Here is a 14,295-nt window from a genome sequence, read left to right on the forward strand (position 1 = left end):
AAGAATTTTTGAGAAGGGTCCAGATGTCACTGTCTTCTCTCCTTTGTTTTCCCGCTATGTCTTACCATTAAGGAGGGAAAAGATGGAATAGCTACACAATGCCTGATCATTGGTGGTGGTAGGAGCCCTCTGTTTTAGAAGCACCCTTGAATAAGGGGAACCTGGCTGCTCCTAGCAATTAAGCTGACTGGATGCTCTTTCAGAAATCACTCAATCTCTCAGCCTGATTTACCTTATAGAATAGTTGGGAAGATCAAATGGTATAACTCCATGTATGCTGCTCTTGACTTCTTTGGGAAAACGTCAGGGTACATATGTGATAAAATGGTTTATTCCAGAAACCTGTTGAAGGCTAGACACTTTTCTGAAGTGACACTTTTCATAGGAAAGACTTTGAATCTGACTTCATATCAAAAGGAGCCAAAGTCTGATACAAATATTTACTTGCAGTCGTGATGCTCCAAATGGGCAATTTAATAATCTTGGCCGCTTCACAGTTGGTATATTTAAAACGAGCCAGTCCAGTCCAATATAGCATTGTCCATTTCCATTGATCTAAGGTTACTCCATGTCTAACCTACAGTAGTTTCCCTCCCCAGGGCTTAGTTGCTTGAACGGATCAAGTGGTAGAAGGCAGTCGATCAGGCTCAAGCTTTGCTAGTTGCAAGCAGATTAGCATTTGCTCCAGGTCTCTCTGTGCTGGCAAATCATGTGGCTGAGGCTGTAATTTATGGCAAGCTGCCCTTGAACATTTGAGTTACATAAAACAACAAAACCACAACCTTGTTACTGCAACCTTTTCCACACTAGCGTTCTTTTATCTTTCAATCAGCTTTAGAAGGCATCTGAGGCCAGTACAACCCAGGAAATAAATTAATATGCTGGACATTCAGGTTGTCTAACGTTCAAGTTAAATTTGACTCTTTAACATTGTCTTTACGAAATGGTTTTTAAATATAGTTAGCATTTATTTTACTGCAGATAATTTATTTAAGAATTTCTTGTTCATTCATGACTTGATTTTTTAAAGATCCTTTTCTGTATTAGTTGTCTGGATTACTCCAAATTTCTTAAGTAAATTTGAATAGTGGGAGAACTGTTAAAGGCACATGTGTTTGCTGAAAAAGCTTAGTAAAAGATGTGGGATCAACATGACGGTGTTAGGTATATAAATATTCAGGATGTAAGCATTGCTTTCAGCATAGATTCTATGGTAAATATTATTTGGAAGTATTCTTTGGCATGTAATCTTTAATTTCTAATCCTCAATAGCCATTCTGTTGGCTGTCTCCACTTTCCTCACCTCATTACTTCAGTCTAAAAATATACTTGGACAATTATTTAGTCTAATTTGCTAACAGGAAAATTTATCACCATTGAAACAGACTAGATGTTATAAGAGGACTGGCTTTATCCTTGGGTTGCATTTTTAAAATAAATAATAATCATATTAAGACACTAAACAACTAGAGCATATCTGACTTAGTGTCAGATTTATGTGCTCAGTTAAAAATATTGCCCGATTCAACAGCATGCAACCATTCGTATAAGCAAAGTGAAGTTCGGTTTCTAAAGCCTTTCTAGGTCAAGAAAACACACTGGGGGAGGTTCAATAGGCAGTGTTTTCCTATCCTCATTTCAGAAATAGGCAGATCAATTGAAAAGGAAAAAAATGGGGGCATGCAGGTACCCAGTGGGATTATAGTTCCAGAGGTAAGAAGGCACCACACTCTGTGTGTGTGTGTGTGTGTGTGCAGTTTCTTGACTGGTAGTACTAAGGAGCAACCATGTTTGGGCTACAGAACCATTCATGATTATTTTTATTTATTTTTAAATTTTTATTTATTACATTTCTATATGGCCCAATAGCCAAAGCCATAAAATCTAATGTGATAAAATAGAATTTAAAATATTAAAACTGCAGTGTAAAAAGAATAAAAAATGAAATAAAAGCAGCAGTGCAAAGATTTAAAGTATAGTAACAGATTTGAAACAACAGAAATTGAAAGACCAAAATGCCTAGGAAAACAAGAAGGTGTTGAAAAGACCACAACGCAGGTGCCAGGCAAGCCACCCTGGGGTGTTCATTCCATAACTAGAGTGGCACAACACAGAAAACCCTTCTTAGTAGCCACCTATCTCACTTTCTTTGATGGTAGCTCCTGGAGAGAGACTGCTGAAGAATATCTTAGGGTCTGGGCAGATATATATGGGATGAGACAATCTAATGGTTAGAACTCATTGGAAGGGGAAAATGCTGAAATGGTCTCCTTGCCCACTTCTGCAACTTTGTAAATTGCCATTACCATCTCAGGAGCAGGCGAATGTTCTCGAATACGTTTGGCTTTGTCAAAACTAAAGGTGCCGTGTCTTAACTAAGTTTAAAATTGTACCTGTTTTTCTTTTTAGATAACAAATCCCAGGCCTGAACAAAAGGTACGAAGTATTTAAATACATCTGTCTACAAGGGCATTGTATAATCAATGTTATAGTTATATTTAATTTCACAGGTAAGATCAGCGTTATCTTTTGGAGTGAGCCATATTGAACATAGTAATTCTCAGTAAACATGCATAGAATTGTACTGCGAATGTGAGTAGGCATTGATTAATTTGTTAGATACCTGTAGAATTCTCAGAATGGCTTGGAGCAGTGAAGAACACCTATGAGTTATATGCTGTGCCCTTCTCTGTCTTCAATTCCACCTCTCCTTTCAATGAAATGTTTCCACATGATTTAGCTAGTAGTAAATTATACGGCTAGTTTAAATGTGAGGGTTTTTCTACAAGAAACATAAATATGAGAATATTTGGGGTGGGGGAGCAATCTCTGATCACCACTTCCATATTTATTCCAAAGAAACACGCTTATTTAAATGCTTATGGCTTTAAGCCTCTACCCATTTGCCTGGGAGTAATCCCCATTGAACTCAACACATTTCTGTCTAGATATGTGGGATTGTACGAATACAAATATACAATTCAATATATAGAATTAAAAAATAGGACACAATCTTCATCATATAAGGCAATTAAAAAGCAAATACAGCTATAGCTGCATAGTGCACAAGTGGATAAGAGGTGGTATTGCAGAATAGATGTTTTTAGTGATTAAATAGTTGATTTTAAATGGTTTAATGCAAGCTTCCGTATAGTCTAGGACAAGTGTTATGGCTGAGTGTGCTTTTCCTTGAGTGAAATACCTGGCTTACATTAAGCAAGGGTTCCTCATTGCATAAATCCCAGCTTATTTTCCTGGCTTGTTAACCAATTTTAAACCGGACTTCCATGGTTCAAATGCAGTGGGAACTGTGTGTTATTATAATCCAGGATCTTCACACCAAAGCGAGCTCACGAGTAGAGGAACATGATGCTCGTTCCTGGCTTCATATGTCATGGCTTATGAAGCCTGGAATGACAATCTGAACCAGGCTGTTGTGTCTCTGCTTTGGGGCCCAAGAGACTGTTTATAAAACACTTAAAATTATTTCAAAGAAGTGGGAGTGACAGTTTGCACCAGTGTTCACACAACAGGAAAGCTTGTTAGTTATGCAGACAGTTTGATTGTGCTTCTGAGGTTATGGTGGGAAGAGGAAATTTTTCATACGCTGTTGAATTTATCTTTTCATATAGATGAGTATATTTATTGTATCTGGCTTTCTCAGAAAGGTGTGTAGCCTCACCAGCTAATACTTCTACTTTTCAGAACTAAAAACATTTTGCTGTTGTGCTTTCAGCCATTGAAATACTAAGCTGGGCAGACTACTTTTAAACGATCAATTTCCTAGTAAATAATTAAGTAGTATTTGTAAAGTGAGAGGAATGAAAGAAGAGGGTTTGGAGTTGTTGCTTTTAAGGATGTGATTTCCTTTCTTTCCCCCTGCTGTTTCTGTTAGAAAATTTCAAAGGCCAGTTAATACAAAACAGGTTCAGTACAGGATTCTTGAATTGTGAGCACAAAGGTTAAGTACAAACTGATGTCAAGACGAGTAGATATTGTGTGAAAGGTTTATTGAAGCAAAATAAGTAGGGTTACAACATTTAGGCCTTAGCTAGACGAAGGGTTATCCCGGACTGATACCCAGGATCGCCCCTGTGTGTCCAGATGATGCACAGGGGATCCCGGGCTCAGGCAGGGATCAACCCTCCCTTGCGCCGGGATAATGGACATCACTTTTGGCCCGATGTTTCTCGTGATCTTGGGCTGTGCCCGAGACCGCGAGTGTGTGGCCCGTTGAAGCGGCTTCTCCCTGCTGCGCATGATTACTCGCGTGTAGCTGGGAGCCTCGCACGGGGTGCAGCACTCCCCAGGAGTGCTGTGCCCATCGGGGGCAGGGTGGGGAGATTGGGGGCAGGGTGGGGGCAGCAGGGAAATATTTTTTTTAAAAAAACCAAAAAACTCACCTCCGTGCACGAGCGTTTGTGCGCATCCAGCCCTATTCAAAAGAAACAAAAACGGCGGACGCGACGGGTCTTGACCTTGTTGCGCCTGAGGTGTAGACTACGATGAGAGCCCGCGATAGTTGCATCGCGGGCTCTCCCCTCGTCAGTCCTGGATTTTCAGGTAGGTCTAGCAAAGGCCTTAGTTGCTTGATCGACAGGGCGGATGAAATACTTTCTTAAAATCAGATTTTGAATTTTAAATGTTTTTGAATTCAGATTTTTTAAAAAATACTAAATTTCTCTCTCATATAAAAGACAACATAGTTGCATTTAAGTTTCTTGATAAACATGATAAATCTATACTTAACGTGTCATAAAAATGAATTCATGCCTCTGTTACACTCACATACTTTGGAAGGAAATTCAGTCAAGCATTTCAGTTTTTCATCTCATTGATATTGGCTCTGTCCAGCCTAATCTGGGCGTTTGGTTTCTTTTTCTCTGACTGAAATCTCATTTGCAAAAATACCAGCTGGATATGCTGTTCTGTACATTTGTGGTGGTGGAGCCACACAAGGCAAACGAGTCTGTTGACAGAAAAACAATATAGCAGAGTGGATAAAAATGGCTTAAAAAAATTAGGAAAAAAGATTACATATGTTTAAAATATAATCAGATTATATATGTTTTCAGTTTCAAAGATGTGTTTTGCCTGGTGCCATTTGTGTTGTGCCGGCTACCATTTTTGCATGGCACTTGAAGGCACCTGGTTTGCCATGGCTTGTTGTTTTGTGAGAACCTAGGCAGGAGGGGTTGTTTGAGGGTTAGATAATCCTCAAATAAGCCATCGCTTGTTTCAGGGTTATTTGATGATTGTCTAACCCTCAAACAACCCCTGCCACCTGGGATTACATGCCACAGTAAGCCAGACACCTGTGAGTGCCGTGGATAAATGGTGTCCATGGGTTCTTGGCACAACACAACAGCCCCCATAGATAAATGTAGCCATGGTAGCTGCTGTGTTGTGTGAACCAGTGTTCACTGAGAGAGTACGTGTGTGCGGGCGCGCACCTGCATGTTCATGTTAGATGAATGTAGTCAGTAACGTAATTCCATAAATCAATTATTAGAAGAACTGAAGCTTTCATTTTGGTTTTTCCCCCCTGAGAGAACTGTAAGGAAAACTCTCATGAATATATGCATTACTTAGTTCAAACAGTTGAAATATCATTGGTAACTTAAGATTTTCAAATAAATGTTGGCTTTCCAAGAATACTGATGTGGGTCATGGTATGTTCAGCTGGTTCAAGCTTATGAAAAAATTAGGAGAGGGCCTGAGGCTCAACACTTCTGTTTTGCCTTTCTCCTGTTCCCATTGTTGCAGGGAGAAGTGAAAGGCAGGACTTATTTCACAGGGTTGGGGAGATACACGTTTCAGATAAATGAGGTTCATTCATTCACTTTTCCCCATAGTTGGAGAAGCAGGGGAGAGAGCATGTAAGCCCAAGAACTTTTTAAAATACTTATGCATTGTTCATCTGTAACTTTTGAAGTCTGATCAAACTCTGTTTTGTGTTGCTCTGTCACTTTGGTAGAACTTTGTTACATTAGCATGCAAAAGAAATGCTTTAAAATTTAATAAATGCTGATTATTTCAGTTATTAACATTCAGAGCATTTCTTTCAGATGATCTTCACAAACATTTTAAAACTGGCTGTGGTGCCATAGAAAAGCAATTAAAACACCATTTCTCAAAATTTGAAAATGTTTCCATTCCTTTTTGTATCCTAGAAAATGCAATTACGAAAATGAAAGCAGTCTGGCTCTTTTCCTTTCCCCCACTCCATATCCCTACTTGGTCTTCAGTATGCAAGCATTCTTCTTTGGATTATTAGTTGGCCATTAATTATTCTTTATCCTACTGTCACATTGCTGATTGCTGAGACTAACTGGACTTCTAAGAAGTATTGCCAAAGAAATCTATCTGCAGGAAAATCCTAAGTAGGTTTACTCAGAAGTAAGTTCACTAGCACTTATTCCTAGGTAAATATCAATAGGACTGCAGCAGCTCTGTTCACAAGTCTGCCTAATTGTCAGAATTCAAATTTTAAGCGCCTTGGAATAGAGACCTAGGTTTATTTGTTTTTAAAGTGATGGAACTCAAACCTCTGTGTATATTAATGGTGCTGCCTGAAAAAAAACATTTGCACAAATGTTTAATATTGTGGCTACTAGCCATCCTTAAGCATAATTTTTGAAAGTTGGAGTATCTGACGATGGAAATAAACACTGAAGTCTTAAAAGTTGGGCTATACATTTTGGGCAGAAGCTAGCCAGAGATAAGCACTTTTAAACAGATTCATTTTAATGGTGGAAAGTTAACCCTCTCTCCCCCCTCCCCCATATTACGGTGAAGAGGACTTAACTACTTAGCTTTGACTAGAAAAGTGCTTTGTCAATGGTAGACCAACATACTTTGAAACTTCCATTTGTAGTTTAACTTCAGGGACAAAGGGTAGTACAAATTTACTCAGTCAATTTGTCTTCAAAAGCTACTTTTCTTGACAAGCTGCATTCTGTTCAAATTAGCTTCAGCAATTGGTGTCAGTTTTATGTTTCCACTGACACAAAATGATGTCTTGGACAGAGGCTTTCATCTGCTCTGCTGTACGTGTTTTCATTGAGGCATGTCGTGCTTTGTCACAAAATGAACTGCCCAAGGAGCTTTGGCTATTGGGTGGTATAAAAATGCAATAAAAAAGTAAATAAAGTAAAATTTTTATTAGTGAGTTGCTAGGTGCACAGGATGCATAAAAGCAACCCTAACACATGAGCCGGGAGTTTGTGTTGTTGCAAGTTCATGACCATGGAGAAATGTTTTCCGTCTATTGAACACAGCGACGTTGCTCTGGTGAACTCCTCATCTGGGTCTGACGTATGGCTGCTTGTGTGAACCCAAAGACGGAGTGTCTGTGAGGGCTTTTAGGAGTGAAAAATACTGTTGTATGCACTGCCTCTAAAGCTGCAAGTCTGTATTCAGGGAGTATGTCCCATTGAACTAGGATCGACACTACTGCTTCAAAACGGGTTATAACAGTATTGACAACTGTTGGGGCCCATGACACACTTCATATACAGTTTTCAAATCATTTTCAAAGTGTTATATCCTGCCTGGTGTAGATCTGGCCCCAGTGAGGCTTACTTCTCACTAGACATGTACAGGGAGGATTGCACTGCGAATGTTTTTCAAAGGTGTTGGCAATGGAGTATGATGCAAGAGCTCCCTTTGCATCACTCTGTTGCTAAGTCTGGAGACACAAATGGGCTCACTTGGATGGTTTGCTGACATAAGTGATAGTAGTTGCCCTCTGGTTTGTTTGCATTTCATTGATGAGTCTGGTTGATAAGGGAAATGAAGGGGACGTATAATTATGTAAACTTGCTGTCTGGCAAAAGATGGGTGATCAGGGTAATCAGAAGTAGTGATGTCAGTTTGCAAGATGTATAGACTTATCAGAATGTACAATCTACGCTGCATACATTTTGTTGAATATTATATGACACAGCAAGAATGACATATGTGTATTATGTCTTCCCAGTGGGAAAAGGTGGAATGGCATCCAAAGTTCTAAATGGAAAGCTGCACCTTTCTTGAGGAAGCCAGTATGATTCCTGTGAGAGGCATGAACTCCTCATTCACCCCTCATATTCCACCATAAGGAAAAGGAATGGCCAAAGAGAATGGGAGTGACCGTAAACTTAGGTTTTGAATGTTTACACTTGGTTCCTGAACATGTTCACTCAGAAGTTAGTTCCTTTTGAGTTCATTGAGACTTACTTCCAAGTAAGAGTACATATGATTGCAACATCCGATGAACATCTACTAGGAAAATGATAGTTGTGAGATCTCTGCTGCATTTTTCTCTGAGTTTCAAAATAGGCCATCATCCTAATATTTGAATAGTGTAGATTGGTTACTGAGTGCAAGCACACTTTCTGCAATAATGAGAAAAATCGCTCCCTCTAATAGTGAACCCGAGTAGTGAGTGCCAAGCGGATTGGGACCAGTGAGAAACAAGAGGGAGGTGTCTGCATTCTTGGGGGAACTCCAAAGTGTGCAGAAGTACTAAAATGTTTTGAGAAAACTACAGGAGCCTCCCACTCACACACACATAAAACTCAGAACAGCCCAATAAGGACTGTGCAAGCTCATTAGTCACAGAATGTTGACTCTCAGCTGGAAGAAGGGGAAAAAAACAGGAAGCTGGGGCAAGCGGTGGAGTGCCCTGCTTGAGTCTCTAATAGTACAGTATAATAATCTGGAGGGGACATGATTGCCTGGTTGTCTGGAATCTTGAACAGGAGCACTCCTGCTAGGAGATGAGGATATACAGTTTGTTGCCGGTCCAGTTTGTGTTCTGGATGTTTTTCCTGAAACATTTCCCATTAATACCATTTTTTTCTGGATTAATTGCTGGTGGTGGTGGGGGACTGGACAATGTGTGTAGCATATAAGATCAGAAGTCCACAAAGATGAATACCAGCAGTAAAGTGAGAGACCTTTTTTTAAAAAAGAAAAAAAAATCCTGTTGAACCAGCCCATTAAGGTTGTACTCATGCAAAGAGATTCTGAAGGTGAAGCAAGTTGGTCTTGGTTTATGAGAGGTTTATGAGAGGTAAGCAAAGATTGCCCCCCCTGCCATTTTTATGTTCCCTGGAATGCATGCAAGAGCCTGTTTGGGACACATTTTTTGAATGAAACTCTAAAAAAGAACAAGGTCTCATCTCTTGTTTTGTACTGTGGAGAAAGAAGTTATGTGAGTCTCTTTTAGGGTTCTGCTTTCAAATTCTTCGTGTAAAGGCAGATAATTATTTTATACCAAGTTAGTAAGGAAGATCAAAAGAGGGGGATAGGCATCAACGGTGGCTGACTGTTAGGGGGACACAAAGCAGGTGCCCTCTGTACTTGCTGGAGCACTTGGAGGAGATGCAGGATCAATGGTGACCAAAAATAATGGCTGGCTACTGATTGTTTCATGCCAAAATACTTGCACTGTTTTGCTATTAAACTAATGAACTTGTATCTAGTATTGCTCATTTGCCCAGCATCTAATAGAATGTTATGGCAACCATTCATTTGGAAGCATAAATGCCACTCCGCAGGTGTTGTAGTCAGTAGACCAAATGTGTCAGTAAAGGGTAAAAGTGCTTGTCTAAAACTGAGGAAATGGTCAGGATTGAAAACCTTTTCATATTTATTTTCAAAATCCAAAAGACTGCAAGAAGGACTTTGCAGCGTTTTGATACCAGTATTCTATAGGGAAGCAGTGTTTGTTGTTTGTTATAGCTTGTAGCTATGCTGAAGAGTTGAGAGACTTGCCTTTTCATTTAAGTCTTACCTGGTTTTGATTCACGAAGGCTATCATGGTAATTTCTGTGATTATCATTAGGGTTCACAAACATTTTCTCACCACTGTATAGCAACAACGTTTTTGCAACAGCAAGTGCTCTTGTTCGTAAAAAGGATATGATACGTTTTCTATTTCAAGAATTCATATATTGTACGATGTAACCTGATTTCAAGTATAACCTTTTCTTTTGAGTGAAGGGATAAGGGGGTAGAAGGTGATGTAATTTTGGACAGCATTTTGAAATTCATGTCTTTGGAGAAATGACAAGAGCCCTCCATTGTGCAAATCTGCTTTGTATGAACATCTGTCCTTAGTTCAGTGATTCTAGACAGGAGTTTAGATCTCATTGCAAAACACTACGTTATCCATTAATTCAGGGCTGACTTTTATGTCACTTTTAAGGCATGATTTGATCCCATACTCCATGAGTAAAACTGGAAATAGAGAAACAATGTGGGGCATGGGATACCTTTCCAACATCTCTCTGGGGACTGATGGTGTTGGCATGGATAGCAACCATAGCATCTGTCCATCCTACATGGTGGCCTATCTGAAACATTAGTGGTGCATAGGATTGTACCCTTAACATCTTATTCCCTCAGAGGAAAGTAGTGTTTGTGCTTTGTCATATCTGTCATTAAGTCCAGATCGTATCTGCCTGACACCATTTTAGAACTATTTTTAATTCAAGGATGCTGATACACACTTCCAGCAGCTTAAATTTGAATATCTAATTACCTTGTTGCAGCCAACTTAAGAATTCTTATTACGGTGTGGGTGTTTGCATTGCTCAGCTTTCTAGGGCATCTTGTTATTTATAAAAACTTGGTCAACCTGTTTGGCTTTATTACACTCATGAAACTTCAGGAATTATTCAAGGAGGAGAGGAAAGATTGCTATGTACTGTCAGGGCCACATAAGCCCTTCTAGTTTTCCTTAGTGTTTGACTGAGTCTTAAAACAATGTGTAAATAAGAGAGCTGATCATGACTGGAGCTGCCTGACTATTTTTCTATATCATCCTCCTTCCCTCGCTTCCCTCCCTCCCCCACCCCACACATTAGGTTCAGAGTCTCGATCAGGATGTCTTTTTAACAGTTAAATGGTTTGCTTTGCTGTATCTTTTTGCTATTTCCTTTTTGTTTTGCTCAGCAGAAAATTTAATCTGATCTGCAAAATGTGAAAGGCAGTTGCAGATATCAGTGCTTGCTGACCATCAAGTTTATGATTGGGAATGAAGTGATATCCAGAAGATTTTAAAAAAATATTTAAGTCCTTTTAGTTTTACATATGAGCTGTACAACAAATAGAAGAAACAATAAACAAAAAATTGGAAAACCAGATAACTGTAATCTAAAAACAGGAAAGCTTATTGATTCTTATTTGGTTTCTTTTTGAAAGTACCCACATTAGAAGCTGTTGGCAGTCTGGTCAGCAGCTCGTACTTGGAACTCCTTAGCTGTGCCTGTGACCCTGAACCTGCTCATTTTGTTCTTGTTTTCTTCTCCTCCTTACTCTGCTCTTGGGCTTTCGTTAACTGCTTCTCTTGTGCTTCTTGTCTGCTCTGAATCTTATTGGTTTGCTCTCTATCTGCCCTGAGTTTTTGTAGTTGTGATCCAGCCAACACTAATCAAGTTCCAGTGATTCTCTGGCAAATTGATTATTGTTTTTCATTTGCCTCCTGGTGAAATCATGGGCCATTGCTGGAAAAGAATCCAACATGCATTTGTCTCCATAAGCCATGGAATGTCAAGCCTTGGCTCACCCTTTTCTTTATTGGAGGAGTTTGTGTGATAGGCAGAAACAAGGACACATGTTGGATCCTCTCGCAAAACAAGAGTTTCATGTGGGCAGTGCAATGTAAGAATTGGTATAGGCTGGGAGGGGAAATGGCCATGTAGGATGTATAAGGTAATGTTAATGTCTGCCTTAGACATATATTGCAATGGGGTGGGGTGGGGGTGGGGGTGGGTACAACCATGATCTTGAATGTACCAAACCAAAGACTTAGTTACCTACCACATTCCTCAGCTGGACATCAGGAAAAAATTCCTGACTGTTAGAGCAGTACGACAATGGAATCAGTTACCTAGGGAGGTTGTGGGCTCTCCCACACTAGAGGCCTTCAAGAGGCAGCTGGACTACCATCTGTCAGGGATGCTTTAGGGTGGATTCCTGGATTGAGCAGGGGGTTGGACTCGATGGCCATGTAGGCCCCTTCCAACTCTGCTATTCTATGATTCTATGTGTATTTTGCAAATTATTTCTGCAGCTGTTCTGAAGAATGAAAGTAAGCAAATTACTCTTTTCAGGTCATGTGAATCAGCTGTGAGATGGAATTTCAAATGCACTTGTGATAAATTTCTGCTCCCATGTTTGCTTATAAGGCATGGTTTTCAGAGGTTTGATTGGGAGGGTAGCAGCACATTTGGATGCAGGTCTGATAGTCTTGCTTACTCTATCTCTTTGTTTGCACACACAGAATTATCAATGGAAGTGAAAGGGCTTTGAGATCACACAAGCATTAGATTAGTTCTATGCTGCTTTGAGAAATCTGACTCATTAGGGATGAGCGAAATGAGTACTGAATTTTGCAGAGAGAGAGGGTTAACTCTTTCAGTAACTTTCAAGCCAACCCCGTCAACACTTCATTTGGGGCATCTAATCCAGGCATGGGCACAAAGTAGATCTCCAGATGTTTTGGTGTTCAACTCCCAGCATTCCTGACCATTGGCCATATTGCAAGCGCTTCTAGAAGTTGAGGTCCAAAACAAATGGAGATTTATCTTCTGCCCATCTTTGCTCTAATTTACTACTCTCTAAAAAAATACTTTTATTATTTAAAAAATCCAATGCATTTTTGCTCAACATATTATTTGGGGTTTTCCTCAATAGAATTCTTAAAAAGCCATCAGAGAACTCTGTCAAGACTATCTCATAGTTGAAGATCACGTTATCACTTCAAAAATTGAAACAATGCCCTAAGAGTTCTCAAAGTTTCTGGTTTGAAAATGTAGTCCAGAAGTATAACAACTTATGCAGAAATGTGGGAAACTATAGTAGATGGCTATGAACTACAAACTACAATGTATCTCAGATCTTTCTGCAACCTTTGCAGAAAATGTGATCTGAAGTTTAGCTTCTGCTATGGCAGGATTCAAATGTCATGGCAATCCAGAGGAGTCTTCTTCTTTGTCTTCATCTCCTCCTCCTCCTAGATTGAGGTGGATTTTTTTGCAGTACTGAACACCCAGAGTTTGTTCTTGGATTACAACTCTGACTTTTCAGGGGAGGCAAGTGAGAGTTTCTGGTTTGAACATCATGCTAACAAAGATAGGGGCGGAGAGTCCCTAACTGCTCCAGCTGGCAAGATTAAACAAACTGGAGTGATTGAGCTGCATGCACTAGCATGCTGGCTTGTTCACGTTGACCCAGTGTTTAAAAAACTCTTGGGTTACTGTGACATGAACCAAGCCTATAAGTAAAATATTTTAAAAGCATCACTAATGCAAATCAAGCAAGATCTACTCTCTAAAGTTTAATCACTGCAGCATACTTGAATAAGGAGAGAACACTGGCAAGAGCTTAACCTGGAGATGTTGACACTATGCAGATTTTTTACAAAGTATATAGGAATACGATGTAAATTAAAAGTGTTTTTTGTTTGATGAGCATCATGAAAATCTACAAGTTGGTGAAGAAATTGAGGAGATACCATTCTTTTTTAAAAGAAATTGTAGAATAATTTGTTGTATATAAGAATCTGTACACTGGAGCCTGAAAATAACCATATTTAATGGTTTCTTATCCTGCATTTAACTGCATAAGGTAAAAAACTGATGGAGTCTCTTAGAATTTCACTATAGTAGCGAGACGAAAATTAAGTACAAGCCTTGGTGATTTTATAGTAGAATACTGTAAGTTGTCTATGTGCAAATTCCAGAACAGGGGAGAGAAGATTGAATATTTCTATACAGATGCCAGGGAAAGATTGTACTATGTTTAAAACATTTGCTTATATTACATAAGCAGTTGTTTGCATTTCAAAATCAGATGATAACCCTTAAACATGAAAAGCAGCAACTAGACTTTGCTAAAAGTAGTAGGAGCAATACTGCTTAGTTATGATGAAGTGCCCTCTGCCAACTTTGTTACATTTTATGTCATTTCAAAAGGCTGAGCAAATATCATGCTTTGTGGAAGATGGGTCATTATCCTGTAGGCACAGCTCTGCTAATTCAGGTTCCACTGTCAGTCATTAGCACAGTATCAGACTGTCCTCTGTGGACAAATAAATGCAGCATAGTCTGCTACATGTGTCTTCCACTCTTTAAAGTTTCATAATACAGAAGTTGATGTTTTGTAAGGACATGGTTTGGAAAGTATTTATGGACTTCGTTTGGTTTTAAAGTTGGAGGGTTTTCTGATGGCTCTTGCCTGTGTCAGCTAGAGAGCCTCATACTTCAGTTTTGAAAGAAAAGGAAATGGTCATCATTATTATTT

General features: G+C 39.3%; 1 protein-coding gene across 3 annotated transcripts in view; it reads left to right on the top strand.

Annotated features, from left to right (window-relative positions):
* Nucleotides 1–14,295, top strand: part of OSBPL2 (oxysterol binding protein like 2) — a 79,584-nt gene that overhangs the window by 10,506 nt on the left and 54,783 nt on the right. The window contains exon 2 of one of the 3 annotated variants that reach the window (XM_063146855.1): nt 2,410–2,436. The exons of 1 other annotated variant lie outside the window; for it this stretch is intronic. The gene's annotated coding sequence lies outside the window, so the exon portion shown is untranslated. Of the gene's footprint in view, nt 1–2,409; nt 2,437–2,473; nt 2,511–14,295 lie in introns of those variants that run through there. One more of the 3 variants, XM_063146872.1, reaches the window with a different exon arrangement.

Source organism: Elgaria multicarinata, chromosome 1, assembly GCF_023053635.1.
Source record: "Elgaria multicarinata webbii isolate HBS135686 ecotype San Diego chromosome 1, rElgMul1.1.pri, whole genome shotgun sequence".
Taxonomy (NCBI): domain Eukaryota; kingdom Metazoa; phylum Chordata; class Lepidosauria; order Squamata; family Anguidae; genus Elgaria; species Elgaria multicarinata.